A 22,031-nucleotide genomic window follows, 5' to 3' on the forward strand; every position below is an offset into this window, starting at 1 on the left:
CACACACATCTTCTTTATCCATTCATCTATTGATGGACAATTAGGTTGCTTCCATGTCTTGGCTATTGTAAATAGTGCTGCTATGTCCTACTGGGGTGTGTGTGTCTTTTCAAATTAGCGTTTTTGTCTTTTCCAGATATGTGCCCAGGAGTGGGATTGCAGGATCATATGGTAACTCTACTTTTAGTGTTTTAAGGAACCTCCATACTGTTCTCTATAGTGACTGCACCAATTTACATTCCAACAGTGTAGGAGGGGTCCCTTTTCTCCACACCCTTTCTCGCATTTATTATTTGTAGATTTTTTGATGATGACCATTCTAACTAGTATGTGTTGTTTTCTTTTCTACTAATGTTTTTGGTTATAATATTGGATTTCCTTAACTTCAGTTTTCTGGATGAATTTGTGTAGAATCAGAATTACTTCTTCCTAAATAATTGGTAGAATTCATGAGTCAAACTATCTGGACCTAGAATTTTCTATGTGGGAAGTTTGTAAACTACAAGTTCAGTTCCTTTAGTAGATATATTGTTATTCACATTAAATATTACTTTTTGAGTGAGCTTTGATAGTTTCTTTCAAGGAATTTGTCCATTTTATCTAACTTAAATTTCTTCATATTCTTTACTTATTATTCTTTTTACATCATGGAATTTCTAGTGATGTCATTTCCCTCATTTTTGGTATTGGTAATCTGTTCTTTTTTTCTTTTTTCCCTAGTAAGTCTGGTTATAGGTTGATCTTCTCGAGGAAGCATTTTTTGGTTTCATTGATTCTCTATACTGTTTTTCTGTTTCTAATTCATTGAGTCATTGATCTACACACTGATCTTTATTATTTCCCTTTTTCTCACATAGGGTTTTATTTGCTCTTTTTTTTTTCCTGTATCTATTGAGATGACCCTACAGTTTTAATTAATTTTTTTTTTAATATAGTAAGGTATGTTGATTTTTCATAGGTGTCTCATAAGGTGGAAGCTGAAGCCTTCATTTAAGATCTATTTTCATTTCTAATACAGGCATTTACTACTATAAATTTCCCTCTAAGTACTGATTTAGCTGTATGCTACAAATTTTAGCATATTGTGTTTTTATTTTCATTCAGTTCAAAATACTTTCTTGTTTCTCATTTGTTTTTCTTCTTTAACTCATAAGTTATTTAGAATTATGTTGTTTAGTTTCCAAATATTTAGAGATTTTTGAGATGTCTTTCTGTAGTTGATTTCAAGTTTAATTTCATTATGATCAGAGAACATACTTTGTATGATATAAGTCATTTTAAATTATTGAGACTTCTTTTATGGTTCAGAATAGACTTCATCTTCCACTTTACACTTAAAAAGAATACATATTATAATGTTGGCTGTAGTCAACAAAAACATACATTCTATACATGTCAATTAGGTCAAGTTGCTTGATTTAATCCATCCACTCAATCCATTATGGAGAAGGAAGCGTCAAAATTAACAAATTTATTGTTTCATGGATCTGGAGGCCAGAAGTTTTAAACCAAGGTGTAAGTAGGGCCATGTTCCCTTCTGTAGTGCTAGAGGAAGAACTAAATATTCCATGCTTCTGTCCTAGCTCCGGATAGCCTCAGGCATTCTTTGGCTTGCAGATACATCACTCTAATCTTCCATCTTCACATGGTGCTTTCCCTGTATTCTCATATCTTCTTCTCTCTGTGGGTGTTTTCTCTTGTCTTTCTTTCCAGTTTCCCTTATAAGAGACACCAATCATTTTGTATTAGAACCCACCCTAATGAACTTGTTTTAATTTAATTGCCTCTGTAAAGATCCTTTCCCCATATAAGATCACATTCTGAGGTACTGGAGGTTAGGACTTCAATGTATCTTTTTTGAGGTAACATAATTCATCTCATAACATGGGTCTTGCTTTTTTTGAAATTCAGTCTGACAATCAGTGCCTTTTAGTTGAGATAGGTTGACCATTTACAATGTGATTACTGATATGGTTAAGTTTAAATAAATAATCTTGCTATTTGCTATTTGCTTTCTATTTGTTCTATATGTTATTTTTCCCCCTTTCTCCACTTTTCTGCCTTTTTTGGGGATTAATTTAGTATCAATTGATTCTATTTTATCTTCTTTTTTGCCTTTTTATCTATACTTCTTGTTGTGTCATTTAATGATTGCTCTATGACTTATGGCATACAACTTCAACTTAGTATAGTCTACTTTCAAGTAGTATGAGAATCTTACATTTGCATTTCTTTCTTCTGGGCCTTTGTGTTGCTGTTGTCATATGTTTTAATTTACGCTTGTTAGAAACCCCACACTAGATTGTTATTATTTTTGCTTTAAACAATTGGTTATTTTTTAAAGAAATCTACATAAGAAGAAAAATATTTTATATTTGCCTGTGTATTTACTTATTCTAGTACTCTTAATTCCTTTTTGTGACTCCAGATTTTATTTATAATATAAGAAATTAATTAGATAAATAAGATATCCCTAATCATCTAACAGTAAGTAAGAATGATGATATATAATCTCATTCTCTTGAGCTTATGTGAAGTATTTTTATATTTTTATAGGAATATTTATTGTTATAAAATATTTTTGGAATTTATATATACAGGCTATTCACTTACTTCAAAAAATGATAATTATAATATTTAATTTATACCAGTGGGAGTATATGAAAAATTGAAAATGTAATCATTGAGAAAGAATTTCTTTGATTAATTTTTTAATACATTAGGTCAGTTCTTTACAATCATTTTTATATTATGGCACACAGAGAATATGATCATATCAGTGTGATATACTGAAGTAAACTGATGAGGCTGCTTGATGGGCCCGGAGCTCTGACTCTCCTTGGCTCTCCAAAGTCGTCCAAGGGGTATGAGTATCAATATCAGTATAATGTTTACCTATTGAGAAATTCCACGTTAAGCCACAATACTTCACTGTGGTTATTATTGATACAATGACCATCAGCCTTATTCCAGCTTCATTTAACAAATCCTTATCATTTCATGTTGGGTGGTAGGAAACAGCAACAAAGCTTAACCTGTGACACAATTTTTTATCAAACTTTGGCTGACTTGATGCTCCAACCATAAGTTGGGAATAATAACCAAAAGCAGAAAATATATAATTTGTCATAGGGTCAATACCTGATAATTTCTGAGACTCATGCATACCTTTATTCCATGATTGTGTCTGACAAGAAAACAGATTTATAACTAAATGAAAGACATTAAAATGCTTAGTGACATTGTCTTTTTTCCCCCTCAATTCACTGAAAGTAGAAAGTTTCTCTTTCTAAAAGAAGCAAAGGAGAACCAAACTATATGGCATCACTGAATGACAGTGAATTTCTTTCCACTGAATATTTGGAAAGAAGACTGGAAATACTTAACAGGTAAATTTGCCTATCTTTATATTCAGGTTGATCAAGTTTTACTGAGACTTTAAAGTTCTTAATAATACTGGCCAATGATTCCAGTTGCTGGGTTAAAATTGTAGCTCATCATTTCCCTTCTGAACTTTTTATAAAACTTTATCCAAAGAATCAATAGTCATTGTTGGCAAAGCACATGCTCCTCGCAAATAAGTGCTTTGATCAACAATAATGTCAATGAAGATATTAGTCTTCCCTTTCTAAATTCAATACTATCACAGTCTCCTAAAAGTAATAAAAATAAAGTATAATGCTTGGGTTTGTACAATGAAGCTGTTATGTTAGAATACTGAGAGTGATCAGAGGGCTGCTGAGAGCAAACTTAACCTAATAAATCACTGGCCTCTATTCCAAGTGTAAAATCCTTCCTGAGTGAAAAAGAGAAATGTTTGAACTTGAGTCACATTCTTTTTTAAAAAAGAATCAGCATCAGCTTTGACTTTAAGGCATCAACCAATTTTAGTGCCAGCCATCTGTCAGCTTTCAATTAACTAAATAGTTATTATTAGTCATTTATTGGACTGATACTTGGTTTCTTTGATTTTTTTTTTGCATTAATACCAAAATCAGCATTTAACTTTTAAATAACTGAATTCTAAAATTGAGAAGGTTATGCATTGAGCAAATATGTATTTTAAGGCTATATGTTATAACTTAGAAATGGGGGGCCTCAAGTCCAAGGATTGAAGGACCTCTGCTCAATATCATCTAATACAAGGGTCTGTAACCTCTGACTTTTTGCAGCGATTTTAATAAATTACCTTAAAAATTTTAGAAAGAATATCTTTTTTACAAGGAACTATTTCCACTTTTTTTTGTTGTTGTTGAATAACAGTTTTTAGCTGTTTTATTCACACAAACACTTATTTGTTCATTAATACTTATTCATTAAATGTGCATTTATTAAATACCTACTATGTAGCCAGCTTGTCTTTTGTAGTTGAGAAAACTAATGATAAGTCATGGTGTCTGTTCTCTAAAACTTTTTGGTTTTCTTGAGGGCTGGATATTTAAGTTACTAATTATGGCTATGTAGTAAGTGTTCTCAGAGAGGTAGATTTTATGAACTAAGTGAAATGAACTATGTGAATGAAGTTTAGAATTACAACGTTGGGTGAAAAGCAAATCCCAGATGATTACTTAAACTCTGACAATATTTCTGAAAAGCTAAAAAACAAGCACAACCAAATATTTAGGGATACCTCTGAAACACACTGAAATAATAACGTCGATGATGATAATGATGATGAAAGTTTTAGGGAATAATAAGTCAGGATAATGGCTAAAAGGGAAGAGATCACTGAGAAACACCAGCTAGATGTAACAGTATTGGTATTGTAACCTAAACTGGGTGGTAAAATGTGTTAATTTTATTATTATAATTCATAGAATGAGTATGTGTTTTTTGGGTATGTATGATTTTGTTGAATTATTTTACTTTTTATTGAGGAAAATTTCAATCTTATACAAATGTAGAGAGACTAGTATAATATACCTCATGTTCATGTCACCAGCATCAGTGTGGATTAATTTATGGAAAACTTCATTTAATCCAATGCCCCACCCACATTATTCCCTTGATAATTTTTTTTTAACATATACATATATCCACCCTTTTTCTGATTCTTTTCCCATATAGACCATTACAGAGTATTGAATAGAGTTCCCTATGCTATACAGTATGTTCTTATTAGTTATCTATTTTATATATAGTAGTGTGTATATGTCAGTCCCAATCTCCCAATTTATCCCTCCCCCTCCCTTACCCCTTGGTAACTGTAAGTTTGTTTTCTACATCTGTGACTCTATTTCTGTTTTGTAAATAAGTTCATTTGTACTGTTTTTTTAGATTCCACATATAAGCGATATCATATATTTGTCTTTCTGTCTGGCTTACTTCACTCAGTATGACAATCTCTAGGTCCATATTGCTGCAAATGGCATTATTTTTGTTCTTTCTTATGGCTGAGTAATATTCCATTGTATATATGTACCACATCTTCTTTATCCATTCCTCTGTCAATGGATATTTAGGTTGCTTTCATGTCCTGGCTATTGTAAATAGTGTTGCAATGAACATTGGGGTGCATGTATCTTTTCGAATTATGGTTTTCTCTGGGTGTATGTCCAGGAGTGGAATTGCTGGGTCATATGGTAGTTCTATTTTTAGTTTTTTAAGGAACATGCATGCTCTTTTCCATAGTGGCTGTACCAATTTACATACCCACCAACAGTGTAGGAGTGTTCCCTTTTCTCCACACCCTTTCCAGCATTTATTGTTTTTAGATATTTTGTTGATGGCCATTCTGACCGGTATGAGGTGATACCTTATTGTAGTTTTGATTTGCATTTCCCTAAAAATTAGTGATGTTGAGCATTTTCTCATGTGATTTTTGGCCACCTGTATGTCTTCTTTGGAGAAATGTCTATTTAGCTGTTCCACCCATTTTTTGATTGGGTTGTTTTTTTTTAATATTGAGCTGCATGAGCTGTTTGTATATTCTGGAGATTAATCCCCTGTTGGTTGCTTTGTTTGCAAATATCTTCCACAATTCTATTATCAGTCTTTAAAAAATTAAACCTAATTCCTCAGAATTATCAAATATCCAGTGTTTAAATTCAAATTTACCATTATCTCATTATTTTTAAAAGTATATATATATATATATATATATATATATATATAGTTAAAATTAGGATCCATACAAGGAACAACCATATAGTAAATCTATAGGTTCCCTTTCAAATGTTTTTTCTTCATTTTAAAAATGAACTTTTTTTAAACAGAAGTTTTAGGCTCATAGCCATATTAAACAGAAGGTACAGAGATTTCCCACATACTCCCTGCCCCCATTTATGCATTATCCCCCATTATCAACATCCTCCACCAGAATAGTACATTTGTTATAACTGATGAACATACACTGACCCATCATAATCACCCAATTCATAATTGATATTATGGTTTACACAGTCTGTGGTTTGTACAAATGTATCCACCATTATGGTATCATACAGTGTATTTTCACTGCTCTAAAAATCTGTGTTCTACCTCTTCATGCCTCCCTCCCGCATAACTCCTGACAATCACTGATCTTTTTTACTTTCCCCATAGTTTTGCTTTTTCCAGAATGTCACATAGTTGGAATCATACAGCATGTGGCCTTTTCAGATTGGCTTCTTTCACTTAGTAATATGTATTTAAGGTTCTTCTATGTCTTTTCCTGGCTTGATAAATCTTTTCTCTTTAGTGATGAATAATATTCCATTGTCTGAATGTACCATAGTTTATTTATTTATTCACCTATTGAAGGACATCTGAGTTTCTCCCAAGTTTTGGCAATTATGAACAAAGTTGCTATATATATCTGTGCACAGGTTTTTGTGTGGACATAATTTTCAGTCCTTTGGGTAAATACCAAGGAGCATGATTGCTGGATCATCTGTGAGCTTGTATAGTGTTATTTGAAAATGTATTTGTATTAGCTATAATGTATATTGCAAACTCTAGGGCAACCACTGAAAAAAAGTTAAAAAAAAAAGTATAACTGATATGCTCACAGTGTGCGTACACCAGATCATCCTAATTCCTCCTTCCATCCCTTGTATAACTGCTGTCATTCATTTCACTTATACATAGGCATATATATATATTAATATATGTCTATATATACATACATAGTTGAATACATTGTTGCTATTATTATTTTGAACAATTAGGTCAATTGAAAATAAGAAAAGTAAAAGTTTTTATTTTACCTTCACTTGTTTCTTCTCTGTTGCTCTTCCTTTCTTCATGGATACAAGTTTCTGTCCTATAACATTTTTCATCTGTCTAAAGAATTTATTTTAACATTTCTTGCAGTGTAGATCTCTGATAACAAATTCCCTCAATTTTTGTTTCTCTCAGAAAGTCTTTATTTCTCATTCTCTTTTGAAGAATAATTTCACATAGTATAGAATTCTAGGCTGATTTTTTTTGTTTTCTCAATACTTTAAATATTTCAGTCCACTCTTGCACTGCTTGCATGGTCTCTGAGTAGTTAGAAGTGATTCTTATCTTTGTTCCTCTGTAGTAAAATGTTTTTCCTCTGGCTTCTTTCAGGATTTTTCTTTATCTTTGATTTTCTGTAGTTTGAAAATGATACGCCTAGGTTAGGTTGTTTGGGGTTTTTTTGGCGTTTTTTTTTTTGGTGGGGACAGTTGGTCATTTATATGGTTTTGTGTTCTCTGAGCTTATCAGATCTGTGGTTTGGTATCTGACAATTTGCGGAAATCCTCAGGGGGAGAGGAAAAATGTAGAGAGTAGTACATTATTTTTCCAGATATTTCTTTTGTTCAGTTCTCTCTTTTCCTTTTGGAATTCCCATTACATGTATGTTACACCATTTGTAATTGTTCCATAGTTTTGGGGTATCCTGTTCTTTTTTTAAATCTTTTTGCTTTTTGCTTTTCAGTTTTGGACGTTTTTAGTGAGATATCCTCAAGCACAGAGGTTCTTTCCTCAGCTGTGTCCAGTCTACTAATGAGCCCATCAAAGGCATTCTTTATTTCTGTTACAGTGTTTTTTATCTCTGCCATTTCTTTTTGTTCTTTCTTAGAATTTCCATCTCTCTGCTTACATATTCGATCTATTATTGCTGTCTACATTATCTTTAGAGCCTTAGCAGCTTTATTGAGATATAGTTGACATAAAACATTGGATAAGTTTAATGTGTATAATGTGATTATTTGATACACATATACATTGTGAAATGATTACCATAATAAATTAATGCATACATCATCTCAAATAATTACCATTTTCTAAGCAGCTGCGTAGCACAGGGAGATCAGCTCCGTGCTTTGGGACCACCTAGAGGGGTGGGATAGGGAGGATGGGAGGGAGATGCAAGAGGGAGGGGATTTGGGGTTATATGTATATGTATAGTTGATTCACTTTGTTATACAGCAGCAACTAACACAACATTGTAATTAATTATACTCCAATAAAGATGTTAAAAAAACAACAGTGAGATACCATTATGTACCTATTAAAATGGCTAAACTGGGGAAAAAAAATTACCATTTTTTGTTGTTAGTGGTGAGAACATTTAAGATGTACTCTTTTAGGAACTTTCAAAAATACTATATGGTATTGTTAATTATAATCACTGTGGTGTACATTAGATCTCTAGAAGCTATTCATCTTACTGGAAGTTTATACTCTTTGATCAACATCTTCCCTTTTCTCCCACCCCCCAGCCCCTGGCATTCACCAATTTACTCTCTGTTTCTATGAGGTTGAGCCTGTGGCATCTTAATCACAGCTGTTTTAAATTCCAAGTCTGTTAATTCCAACATGTCTGCCATATCTGAGTCTGATTCTGATGCTTGCTTTGGCTCTTCAAACGGTGGGGTTTTTTTTTGTTTTGGTTTTGTGGGGTTTTTTTTTTTGCCTTTTTGTATGTTTAGTAATTTTTTTCTTGATAGCTACAAATGATCTACTGGGTAAAAGGAACTTCTGTAAATAGACCTTGCGTAATGAGGTGGTGAGACGTGGAGGGAGGGGTAGCATTCTATAGTCCTAGGTCTCAGTCTTTAAGTGAGTTTGTATCCCTGGGCTGTGAACCATACACAGCTTCGCATTTTCCTTAAGTGGGATAGGATGACTGCAGGCAGCTGGAGTTGCCAATTTCCTCTCCCCCAGGTCAATTAGGCTCTGATAAAACCTCAGCAGTTTAGCCTCTAGTTAAATAGTTTCAGCTGTGGGCAGACCTTGTTAAGAGTAGAATGCTGTGGCATGTTTCAGAATGGTTCCTTTTCCCTTTCCCCTGCCAGAAGCACAAGGTGATTTTTCTCCTAGATTCACTGTGAGAACCTGGTGGAATTCTTGGAGGTAAAATTCACAAAAGTGCGGCGTTCCCCTAATGACTGGTCCTCCTCTGGTTTTTATCTCTCAGAGGGGTCCATGTTGAGCCTTCACCAGTTCGTCAGTTACAGTTCGGATTTCCCTGCCTGGTTCCTGCAGAAGCTTGTGCTCCTGGTAAGTTGTGATTCTCTATATTCCTCTGTTGATATCTACAATCTTGGGGACAGCGGTTTGCCGTGTGACCTTACTTCTGTTACAGAGCTAAGAAAAGTTGTTGGTTTTTCAGTTTGTTCTGCTTTTTACTTTTTGTTCGAAAGATGTAGCGACTTCTAAATTCTTACATGTCAGACTGGAAACCAGACTAGAAGTCTCTTTTTTTCTTAACCAGTCTGTTGTAGAGTCTTTAGTTATCTATCTGAATTTTATTGCATTTTACTGGGCCTGTCCTTATGATAGCATTTAACATCTTTCTCTGTACTCTGCAAATTGGTAATTGGCGGAAGAAGTTTGATCTGATTTCATTTTAAATTTTTGGCAAGATTGCTTACAGATGGTATATATAGTTCTCTAAGGAAGTTTGCGATATCTGGATAGCTCTCTTCTTGTGATGTTAGCAGCCATTGATATTGCACAGATTCATTAATTCACTTGGGGTTGTAAAATGATGATATTCTATTGCCTTTTGCATTTGTTATTTGATTAACTTCTCTAAAAAGAAACCTCCCCTCATCAGCTGTTTGGTTACCAAAAGATGCAGTTGGTATAGGAAAGGCAGAACAAAGGCTTGTGTCGCTTTACCAGTTTTCAGGAAAATGAGCTGATTCTCAAGCATTCTGCATTGATGCACAATAAGGTTTACTTATCACTGTGAACTCCAGGATTAAGTGGATTCAGTATGATTCAATCTACTGCAGTTACTTCCTCATTGAGGTTCAAGTTTTCCCACCTTTGGCCAGGATGGTTTGGGCTTTTTTTTTTTTTTTTTTTTTTTTTTTGACATGATTTAATAGTCTTTGTTATCTTTGCTATCTGGTACATCAAGTTATTTCACGTGTTCATCTTATACATTTCCTGACACAAACCTGGATTGGGAGTCGTCTATTTTGTTAAACCTTGTTTATTTTCATAAGAAATATATTTTAAGATCACAGTCAGGATAGTAGGGATATTCATCACAACTGAGTAGGATATTTGGTAATTGTTTTTGGGCCTTTTTACTGGAAAAGCCAGACTATCTTTCTATCTATCTAGAGATTGGTAAAGTTACAATTCCCTGCATTTTTGGCGGGTTCTGTTCCGGTTGCTCCCTACCTTAAGGCAACATCTATCTAGAAGTTGATTTATATTCAGTCCATGTTTTAAAATTGGGTTTAAATCTTAACTTTGCCACTTAACTGTGTGGCCTAGGGCAAGTTTCTTGGCTTCTCTTTGGGTAGAGTTCATCATTTGTATTAAAAAGGACTATTGAATTGGTGTGCCAATCTCAAAATTATCTTGTAATAGGTGTGTAGTTAGTATATAAAATATACTTAGAAGAAGATCTGGCATATAAAAGCAGTATGTGTTATTATTATTATTAATCATCCAAAAGCAATATATAGATTTAATGTATTTTTAAATTTATATAAATGCTTTCATATTTGTGTAAAATTCTGAAACTTTCTTTTTTCACTCAATATTATGTTTTCATATTCTATCCATGTTGATATTTAAAGTGGTTCATTCATTTTGAAATATGTGGTAATAAATATATATATGTAATATACTTTAAAATATATATGGTAATATATAGTAATAAAGAGATACATGTGTATACATGTGTTTAGTTCTCCCAAGAAATTTAATTCATTCTCACAATTTCAATTATATGTACTGATAACTACAAAATATATTTTTACTTTCAACTTTCTCCTAAACTCCAAATCCTTATGCCTCCCTGTGGTAGACTGAAATAATGGCCGTAATATTTCCTCTGTTTCCCTATACCTTGAATATGGGCTGACCTTGAGACTCATGTTGACTGATAAAATGTGGTGGAAATTATGTTGTACAACTGTGACCCTAGGCCTTAAGAGGCCTAACAGTTAACATTTTCACTCTCTTGGAACACTATTTTGTAAAAAACGAAACAAAACAAAAAACCGAAATCAAAAAACCAGTCTAGCCTGTTGGTGGATGAGAGGACATGTAGGGGAATACCAAGTGCTGAAGACAAAAGCCAGGACCAATTTCAACCATATGAATGAGACCATTTTGTACTATCCACCCCAGCTGAGCCGTTAGAATGACTACAGCTACGTGGGATAGCAAAGTACATCTCATGGGCTAAATCCAGTCTACTGCTTGTTTTTTATTTTCCTTGGTTGCTTTTGGGCTACAGTAGCAGAGTTGAAGAGATGTGACAGAAACTGTATGACCCAGAGTTAAAATAGTAACTATCTTGTTCTTTACGAAAAAGTTTGCCACTGTTACTTTAAGCCAATAGTTTGTTTGGCTTTGGGTTTTGGGTTTTGTTTGTTTGCTTGTTTGTTCAACAGAGCAGTATATAGCCAATGTACTCTGCTGTTCTCCAGATCTAAGTTTGCCCTTTCTCCTGCATTTACTAGCTCTAACAATATTATCTCTATCCATTTACCTAAACTAAAACATAGAAAGCAAGTAAGCATTTCTGCATTCCTCCTCTTCCATACCTCCCTATCTAATTTATCACCAAATCTTGTTGAATATATATTTTATATCTTTTTGGATACACCTCTTTTACAATGCTCTTCTTCAAGATCCTGTAAAATCTTTCCAGGATAACTATATTTGTCTCATTTATTCATTTATTTACTTATGAAACAAACCATTTTTTTTTGTTAGGTACTGGACATAAAGAGATTAATAATCACAATCCATGTAATTAACAATAAAATAGTGTAGTGAAAATGACAAGTTAATAAGTGCTGATGGAGAAAAACAGATAAAATCATGGAAGCACGGAGGAGGGGCATTGAATTCAGTCCAGTTCATTCAGTCAGGGAAGAGCTTTCTAGTTAAGGTAATGCTTAAAGTGATATGGAGTAGAAACGGGATTCTATGCAGAGGAGACACTATAATTAAAGATACAGTGGTGAGAAACAACAGAATTTGTGGGAAAAAAAAAAAAAAAACAGAAAGAAGTTTGATATTCCTGGAGCAGTGAGAAATGAAGGTAGAGAGGTAGGCATGCATGAGCTAAATCACAGAGGGCTTTTATCCTGAAGATGCACGAACACTTTCTATGGAAGTACCCAGACACATTTTGTTTCAAATTAATTTTGATAGCTTCACTTTCCATGTTTACTAAACTTGATCAGTCTGTGAATGGTATGTAGTCCAACTATTCATGTTGGTTCTTACTTCCTATCTCCTTTCATAGTCACACTTATCCCTCTGGGAAGTGAGAAGAAGGAAAGAAAGAATAGCATGGGTCATTTGTCAGATGATTGCTTCTTCATTCCAAGTTCAACCTGCTTGTGATACTGGGGCTCAATCTTGTAAACATTTCTCCTTTGCCAGTAGAGGGCTGTGGAGTAAAATTACAGGAGGGAGGGGCTTCTCCTTCGGATTCAAGTACACCCACTCTCAGCTGGCTACCGCAGTGTGTGGCAGACAGCAGGATGCAGAACCCACAGTGGTTCTCACCTTCAAGTGTGCCAGTCTCAGCATGTATTTTCCTATCTGGCAGCCTTGGCCTAGTGATCATGGACCAACTCTGACCCATGGTAACCTTGCTAACTTCACCACCATCTAGTAGGCACAACCACACCTTCTCCAAAGAGGTCTGGATTCCAGCTTTGAGAAGGGGGCCCCTTTTCAAGCTTATTCCTTCTTTCAGTACTCTCCCTCAGTCCTACAATACTTTTTAACATTCTTCTTCATTTCATTTTAGTAGCTAATTCTGTGAAAAGTTAATTTTTTTTTTTCTCATATCATACTTACTCAAATTACTGAGTGGTTTCTTTCTCTTGGTTGGACCCTAATGATACAAAGTACTAATTAAACATCCAAAATATTTATATGGTGCATCCTCACTAAGAATAAAATTGTCAGGATGCCAAAAAGAAAATTTGAAGTACTGAGAAGCATAAAGCTTTGTAATGTTAATAATTATAACCCATGGTCATGTCTCATGTCTTTCCTGTCTTATATAAATTTTTGCTAAGAAGGATATGTGAAGTTGGAAGCAGAGTGTTTTGGCCTCTGAGATTTTTTGAATTAGAATATCTTCAAGAGTGGAAAAGTGAAACTTCCATGTTTGGTCATGATAGAGAAACAGGAAGCAGACACCTTCCCTCCTCCACTTAGACAACTGAAAAGGGCAAACATATATGAAACAATGATTTTCATACATGGACAACAGGCAGTGCAGGACAGTGATTCCTTAAGAAGAGGAAACAAATGAGCTGAGCCATAGAATTGTCCTACCTTATTGCCTGCATTGAATTTCCAGGTCATAGGACAAGTAGGGGTATCCACACAGAGCCTCCTAACACACAGAATACTGAATAGTCCTCAGAAGAGTATTGCCTCAGTAGTGAGGCCAAATCAGCCCTAGATTAAAAAACTGTTTAGGAACACCTAACAGAGCTTAAAAGCATTCCCTTAAAGGATCTAATTGTTTCCCAGTAACTTAATTGTCCCAGAAAAAAAACGAAACAACAAAAACAGCAACAAAACTAAACAACTGCTGAAGCAAAACAAAATCTGACACCCAGCAACATAATACTCACAATGTCTAGAATCCAATAAGAAATTAACAGATATTCAAAGAAACAGGAAATTATGGCCCATAATGAGGAGAACAATCAGTCAATAAAGAAGCAAAATTACAGAGATAATATTGATAGAATCAGTAGGCAGGTGTTTGTTGTAAGGAGTCATGTTAAATCATAAAGTGTATTGGAAAATGAAGTGAGATATTTTCTAGAAAAAAGTCCGAATTGATTGATTGCCTTGATCATTAGGATTGACTTTACCAATTTATTTATATGCTGATCATTTTTCAATAATGAGCTAGTTACAATGTTTTGACAAAAATCAAATATAGGGCTTCCCTGGTGGTGCAGTGGTTAAGAATCTGCCTGCCAATGTATGGGACGTAGGTTCGAGCCCTGGTCCTGGAGGATCCCACATGCCGCGGAGCAACTAAGCCCGTGCACCACAACTACTGAGCCTGTGCTCTAGAGCCCGCGAGCCACAACTACTGAGCTGGCGTGCTACAACTACTGAAGCCTGCGTGCCTAGAACCCGTGCTCCGCAACAAGAGAAGCCACCGCAATGAGAAGCCTGCGCACCGCAACTTAGAGTAGCCCCCGCTCTCCGCAACTAGAGAAAGCCGGCGCACGGCAACAAAGACCCAATGCAGCCAAAAATAAATAAATAAAATAAATAAACTTTTTTTAAAAAAAGAAAAGAAAAGCATTAAAAATATATATCTTTAAAAAAATCAAATGTAAAAATGTGATATGATAAAATTGTCGTGTTGGCAAATATATATTTATACTAATAATACTTAGATTTATCCTACTGTTTCTGTGTATATTAAGCAAGGTGTCTCTAAGTGAAAGCATGATGGGCATAATTAATAGTTATTTGAAAAGTTTTGGTAAAGTCTTTTTGGTAGACTTTCCTAGAACTAAGAAATTGAGTGATCCAAATAACTGGGTAAAAAATCCTATTGAATATCAAATGGTTTAAAAATCTTGGCCTTCAATGGAATTAATAAAGAAATAATTGAATTTTTAAATGTTGGTTTTTTATTTTTGATAATATATTGGCATGTGATTTTTTGCATGTTATTTGGAAGTACTTCAAATAATTGAGTGAAATTCTTCAACAAAGTTTCTTCCATTCTAATTTATTTATGTTACCAATGTTTCTCAGGATGTGTATCAATAAAAGTGAAAAATATAAATATAACTGGATATGAATTCTAGCTCATACTAACAAATTATTATCATCAAATATATAAACTGATAAAAAGCAGCTTCATCTATATCATAAGTATATTCATTCCATTAACATTTACTTTGTTTTAAAATTACAAAAATTTATCTTTGACCAACTGTTTACTAATAATAATTATAATAATAATGAAATCCCAAAGAAATTTTTGACACATAGGCCTTTTGATCTGAGGAATAAAAACATCAACTCATATACAATTTTTTGTTAAGAAGATTATCTTAATATTTTGATTAAGATAATCAAAAAGCTCTTGAGACATAAAATATATTTTATATAAGGCTAAAATCTCGTGCAGAAATGAAAAACTATGAGTTTAAGGAGCAAAAAGAATTATATAAGATTTCTGACTGGTTTGTTTATAAATTTTTCATAGATGAATGTTAGTTTGAAATCACTATGCTGTTTAGATTCTACTGATATTTTTAAATGAGTGATATCAGTTTTAATTAACATCAGTATTTTTAATATTTTGGAAATTTTATCCTTTCAACCATTCAAGTAGGATAAAAAATTTTAGAGGTAAGCTTTAAAATGTGGAAGGGTTACAAAGCTTTTCAAATATTCTTCAAGGAAGTAAATAAGAAAATAACATTTGAAAAGCACTTCTATAGCTGATAAAACTATTAGAGATTTTAATCAGAAAAAGGACCTGGTCACATTATATTTTAGATAAAAATCTGCTGCTGTGTTAAAAACAGATTTGAGGGGGAAAAGAATATAAGGAGAAAAAAATTAGGTAGAAGATGGTTGAGATCTTACAGGTAATTGAGGGTGAGGAAGTTGTATAGAGGAAGTGGCAACAGAATTTGCAGGTTCTAAAACATTTAGGAGACATAGTCATCAGGAGTTGACTTCCTATGTGGTTCCCTAGTTTTATTTAGGTTTTCTGCCCTCTAAGCCACCCTCCCTGTGGCTACTCAAATTAATCTTCTAAAACATATGTGATCATGTCCTTTACTTAGCTTAAGTTCTTGGTAGATTCCCATTTTTATTTTTTAAGTCAGAGTAAAAGCTAAGATGCTGTAAAAAGATACCCCAAAGTTCAATGACTTAATGAAAGAGATTGTTTCTCTCTTGTAACAATCCGACAGGCACAGGCAGGTAGGGCTGCTTCTTTTTTACAAGGTTACCTGGGTTCCAAGGTTTTTTTCATCTTGCTAACTCTCATCCTCTAGGGTATGTCCTCAACTGCATGGTCAAGGCTGAATTGCCACCATGTTCATGTTTGAGGCCATCAGAAATGTGTGAGGAGAAATTAGTAAATCCAGACTAGCAATTTCCTTTTAATAAAGTGATGCCAATATTGCATGCATTACTTCCACCTACATTCCATTAGTGAGCACTTAGTTAAATGGCTACACCTATGTGCATAGGAAGCTGAGAAATGCAATCTAGCTAGCTGGTCATGTGTCAATGAAGGAGGAGAGAATAGATTTGAAAAGAAAACTATCAGTCTGCCAACCATATATGCATAATTGTGTTCAAGGCAAGATATTCACATCACCTTTTCATCCATTCAACAAGTATTTGGTTCTTTGTCTTCACCCTATCAAACTACCTCTGTATTTAATTTCAGTGGACTACATTTTCATGGACTCTTATGGTGTCATGCCTTTGTTCACAGAGCTGCTATTGACTACAATGCTGTCTTCCCAATTTTGTCTCTTTTCAGTAAATTGTTGATATCTTTTTCTTTAATAATGGATGTAGTTGGAACATGAACATTGGTCTTCTTATGCTGAGTCAAGTGAAGCAGGTTACCAGAATGAGGTTTCTGAGGAGTGACTTGGTAGTGAAAGTGTGAATAGAATATTATCCTCCATATAGGGTTAGGCTACCCTTTTATAAACTTGGTGCTTAGGTGGGTGACAGTTTTACCCAACCGTATGGAGAGCAGGTGGGAATCAGAGCTCATATGTGTAGGAATTTGTTGAGTTCTTTTTCCCTGTCTTTTTCTCTCTCTTTGGTCAGCCATGTAGTGAAATTGGTATTTGATTGCTACGTTGGTCCTTGTTCATTATTGCTTTTTATATATTATTTAGTTTCACTATTATTGAGGATTGCTTTAAGAAAGAAAAAAAGTCCAATGATATAACTATACATTCTTGTATTTTTTTTCTAAAAGGCATTGAAATTGCTTCCTAAGCAATCTTTTAATTAGTATTTTGTTTTCTCCTATGGAATAGTGCCCTTTGGTAGAAAAGAGGGCTTCCAATTGTAGTAAAGGTTTTAGATTTCTACTTCCTCAGTTTATATGAACTCTCTATATTAATTGACATCTACTTTTACGACATTTATCTCCTATTTTATTCACTGGCAACAGGGTTTTGAAAAGCATGATTTCATTAGGAAAATACCTAACAGCCAATTTAGTGTTCCTTAAGTGGATTAAATACTACAGAAAAGTTATTAGAGTGCCTGTTTTCAATTTTCCCATAGGTGACACATAGCTAGTACCATTCTAAATGTATAAAAGATGAATTAATTCATTGCATGTGACAGTAATCTTAGGACATTAGGGCTTAATTCTCACAGAAACCCAGTCCTAGACAAAGAATCTGGCCAAGGGATTCCAAAATTATTCTTGAGAAAGACATCTTGCTAAAATAGAATCATGAGATTTTTATCTTGATTTTTGGTGATAAAAGTATGCAGATGTGAGCTGAAGGGTTTATATTGTGATTTAAGATGAATGAATTTTCTCTTTTCTACTTAACTACGTCATAGGCAATAGTTTTAACATTACTTTAAGAAGTGTTTAATACCAATAAAAAGAAATCTTTTTTTAAAGACTGCTAGTACTGGAAAGTTAAAAATAACAGATCCTTGGGAATAAGGGTAAAAATATTTCTTTAAATATTTAGAACAAGAAGAGTTTGCTTGTTGTAAGAGTTTTAAGCCATTTCTATCTTTTTTTTTTTAACTTCTAAGAGCAGATACAAACTAATATCCCTGACTTCATATAAATTTGAATTTTTATATAACCATTGCAGCTCAAATGCAGCTCAAATGTCAAGCACAGTGCCTGTTACATAAAAGACGCTCAATAAATATTAGTTTTCTTCTCATCTTCCTCCTCTTTCTCTTCTTTCTTTTTCTCTTCTTCCCTCTATCCTTCTCTTTTCTCAGGAAAAAAAATTATGAGTTTGCTCATATGTGTAAAAAGATTTTTAAAAGACATAGATGGCAAAAAAAGAGGCTTTTCTAGAGTCATTGAGAAAGCATATTACAGCACCAAGATATCTAACATATATATATATGTTTTTATCCCAGCAACTAGAACATGTTAGCTCTTTTCAAGTTGATACATGTTATAATTGTATTGTGCTTTACATCACATATTTGTGTTGTTTGGTTTAGGTTTGTTCTAGCAGTCTTAGCTGCTATTATACCTCAATTTTAGTTTTAAGATGGTTAGAAGAAAATTAAAATAGGGACTTCCCTGGTGGTGCAGTGGTTAAGACTCCACCTGCCAATGCAGGTGACACGGGTTCAATCACTGGTCCAGAAAGATCCCACATGCCATGGAGCAACTAAGCCCGTGCGCCACAACTACTGAGCCTGCGAGCCACAACTACTAAGCCCACACGCCACAACTACTGAAACCCTCACGCCTAGAGCCCATGCTCCGCAACAAGAGAATCCACCGCAATGAGAAGCCCACGCAGCGCAACGGAGAGTAGCCCCCACTCGCCACAACTAGAGAAAGCCCAGGCGCAGCAACGAAGACCCAACACAGCCAAAAATAAAAAGATAAATAAATTAATTAATTAAAAAAAGAATTAGTATGAAAAAAGTAAAATACCTAAGTAAAATATTTTATATTGATTATGTGATGAAATTATAATCTTTTGTATACTTTAGATTAATTAAAATATTAAATTTTCACTTGTTTCTTTTTTATTTTTTAAAAACATGGCTACAAGAAAGTTTAAAATCACATGCGTGGCTCACATTTCTGTTGGATGATTAATTCTACAATATCATGATACCCTTACATATATATGGGATTAGAGAACATATCTACCAGGAGAAAGCCCATTCATCCCTGTTTTATTTATCTATCCGTCCATCCCTCCATCCTTCCAACCATCCACCTATTCATTCATTTAACATATACTCCCTAGGTTTTATAGATGTAATCATGGGGAAATAGACATGGTCATTCTCTTCATGAATCATACAGTTTTGTGAAGGAAAAATTCATTAGTTAACTATTCCACCAGTAAATGTACAATTAGAACCTGTGTTAGGTTGGAAAGCTGTGTGGGTCATAAGAGCCATACAGAAGGAAACTAAGCTTAGATTGGGGATAGGGAGTATAAAAAGGTCTATACCTTTAAAGGATCAGGCATTTGGCCTCATAGCTAAAGGATGAGTGGAAATTAGTTAGGCCAGAGTGTGATGGGAAGAGAAGGAAGACCATCCCAGATGATTCTTTTCAGAGTATTGGAGCAAGATGACCCATGGCACCAAAGGAGAACAGGAAGCATTCCCCAGGATGAGACTGGAGAGAGAGGTACAGGCCAAATCAAAAAATCTTGAGGAGACAAGCGGCTGAGAAGTAGAAAACATCAGCAATGGCTCTTACAAACTTATATTGGCACATGAGAAGCTAGTGGGCAATTTTTGTTAGGGTCAGGAACTCTGTAAAGGTCATTTTTGGTTGTTATATTGTTTGCTTTTGATATTTTGGTACCACATATAGATTTGGAAATGTGCTGTGGAATTATGGTGGCTTTTATGCCAGATCTGTTTTTTTCTTTAGCGTTTAATTGCAGAGCTGCTTTTAACAAGGTTATTCCAGTTTAGTCATGCCAAAATGAGCAAGGCCATAAGGACACAGAGAGAAGATACTCTCGGGAATTTATATGTAATCGCTCTACCTCCTGCCAAAAGAGCCAGATGGGAATCCAACCGAAAAAAATAAACAAAACAAAGAGTTCTTAAGAGGAAAGAAGGGACCATTTTTTGGTTATCCCTTCGATCAGAAGATTTTTCTGAGTTCTTTTCTGCCCAAATCTTGGTGGATTGGGATTTGTTTTAATAAGGCAGGTTCTCTTCTTGATCATCACTAAACACTGGCACTGATTCTGAGCATGATCGTGGTAATATATGCAAAAGCATAATATAGGTTGTAAAGTACCATATAAAATTTATTTCTATGGTCCTTGATCAGTGAGGATCACAGCTTCCCACTCAAAGGCTAGCTGCATTATTTTTTCCATATCCCTTTTTTATTCAAATGAATAAGAAAAGAAAAAAAAAAACCTCACAGTGAAGCCACTTCCCGTAGTTTTAAAGTTTATCTACTTAAACTACAAATTTTTCTGGGAAAAGATCTATAAATAACTGTGAAGCTGAGGAATGCATGGGAAATTAAAGTTAATACGGAATGCACTGCTTGTTTTTTGGGTTTTCAAGTAAACTGCTTTCTGGTTGGTTTGTTGGACAACACATGGTTAACTGGTTGGGGACATTATATAACATTGGGGAGACTGACCTATTTTTTTGACAGACAATTCAAATCGTGTTTAAAATATGCTTTAGCATATGTGATCTTGTGATTTATAACAGGAAATGCATATTTGGTCTTCCTCCCATCGGCCCAGAGCTCCTAAAACCCTCGGAATTACCTAAGTGATAAGAGATAAAGATGTCTTATGTTAATGACTGACTTTTGGACTGCACCTAATGATGTGGGCGGTTGCCAGGAGAACTAACCCTGTGATTAAAGGGTTGGAACTTTTAGTCCCGCCCCCAAACCCTGGGGAGAGTGGAGAGACTGGAGGTTGAATCAACTGCCAACAGCCAATGATTTAATCAATTGTACCTATTTAATGAACCAGTAATCTAAGTAAGTAAAATGTGTCTCTGAGTTCTGTGAGCTGTTTTAGCAAATTAATCGAACCTAACTGGGAGGTCGTGGCAACCCCTTATTTATAGCCAGTTGGTCAGAGGACCGGGTAACAACCTGGAGGGGGTTGTAGAAACCTCTAATCTATAGCTAGTTGGTCAGAGTGGCTGAAGTGGCTGAAGACACAACTGGTGTCTGAAGTGTGTGTGTGTTGGGAGTGGAGGTGGGCGGGTGCAGTGTTGCAGGACTGAGCCCTCAACCTGTGGACCATGACGCTATCTCTGGGTAGATAGCGTCAGAACTTAGCTGAATTCTGAGACACGTTGCTGGTGTAGGATAATTGCCTGTTGGTGTGGGAACCCCCAACTTTCCCTTTACCCCACTCCCCACACACATTGGAATTGGATCCAGGAACCCAAAAGAGCATACCTGCAGCAAAACTAAGTACACACAGGAAACATGTCACCGTGGCTTTTATGTGTTTGGGAAAACTGAAATATATTTATTTATTTATAAGACCTTTCAGAAAAATCTTCCAAAATAACATAAAAAGAAAATTTGGAGGCAAGATTTTGCAAGTAGAATAGAAGTTTTTAAACGATTAGAGTATGAATAAGACTATATAACCAAGAAACTGTTTATTAGAAAAAATGATGCTGATTTTGGATTTGGAATGAATTATCCAGTTTGTGGATTTGCAAATTTTCATTTCCCTTCTCCTTTCATCTCTTATTCCCTGATGCTATCAGGTTTGTTCTTTGTTGTTAGCTGAATATTTTTTTGCTTGCATTATATGACTTATTTTTTAGGAAGAAAAGCAGAGGAATGATCAAAATTAGTGAAAATCTGGACAAATCAGTCTCATTTAAAGAAACAAGTTAAAACCTTGGCCCAGTGACCTCCC

The 22,031-nt window shown here is 34.5% G+C and overlaps 1 long non-coding RNA gene across 2 annotated transcripts in view; it reads left to right on the top strand.

Annotated features, from left to right (window-relative positions):
* The window catches only part of LOC309609848, a 298,578-nt gene that overhangs the window by 75,853 nt on the left and 200,694 nt on the right, over nt 1-22,031 (top strand). Inside the window, exon 3 of one of the 2 annotated variants that reach the window (XR_014233616.1) lies at nt 9,371-9,453. This is a non-coding gene — a long non-coding RNA (uncharacterized lncRNA). Of the gene's footprint in view, nt 1-9,370; nt 19,725-22,031 lie in introns of those variants that run through there. The other variant, XR_014233617.1, reaches the window with a different exon arrangement.

Source organism: Balaenoptera borealis, assembly GCF_965194805.1.
Source record: "Balaenoptera borealis genome assembly, chromosome: 13".
In the NCBI taxonomy this organism is placed as follows: Eukaryota; Metazoa; Chordata; class Mammalia; order Artiodactyla; family Balaenopteridae; genus Balaenoptera; species Balaenoptera borealis.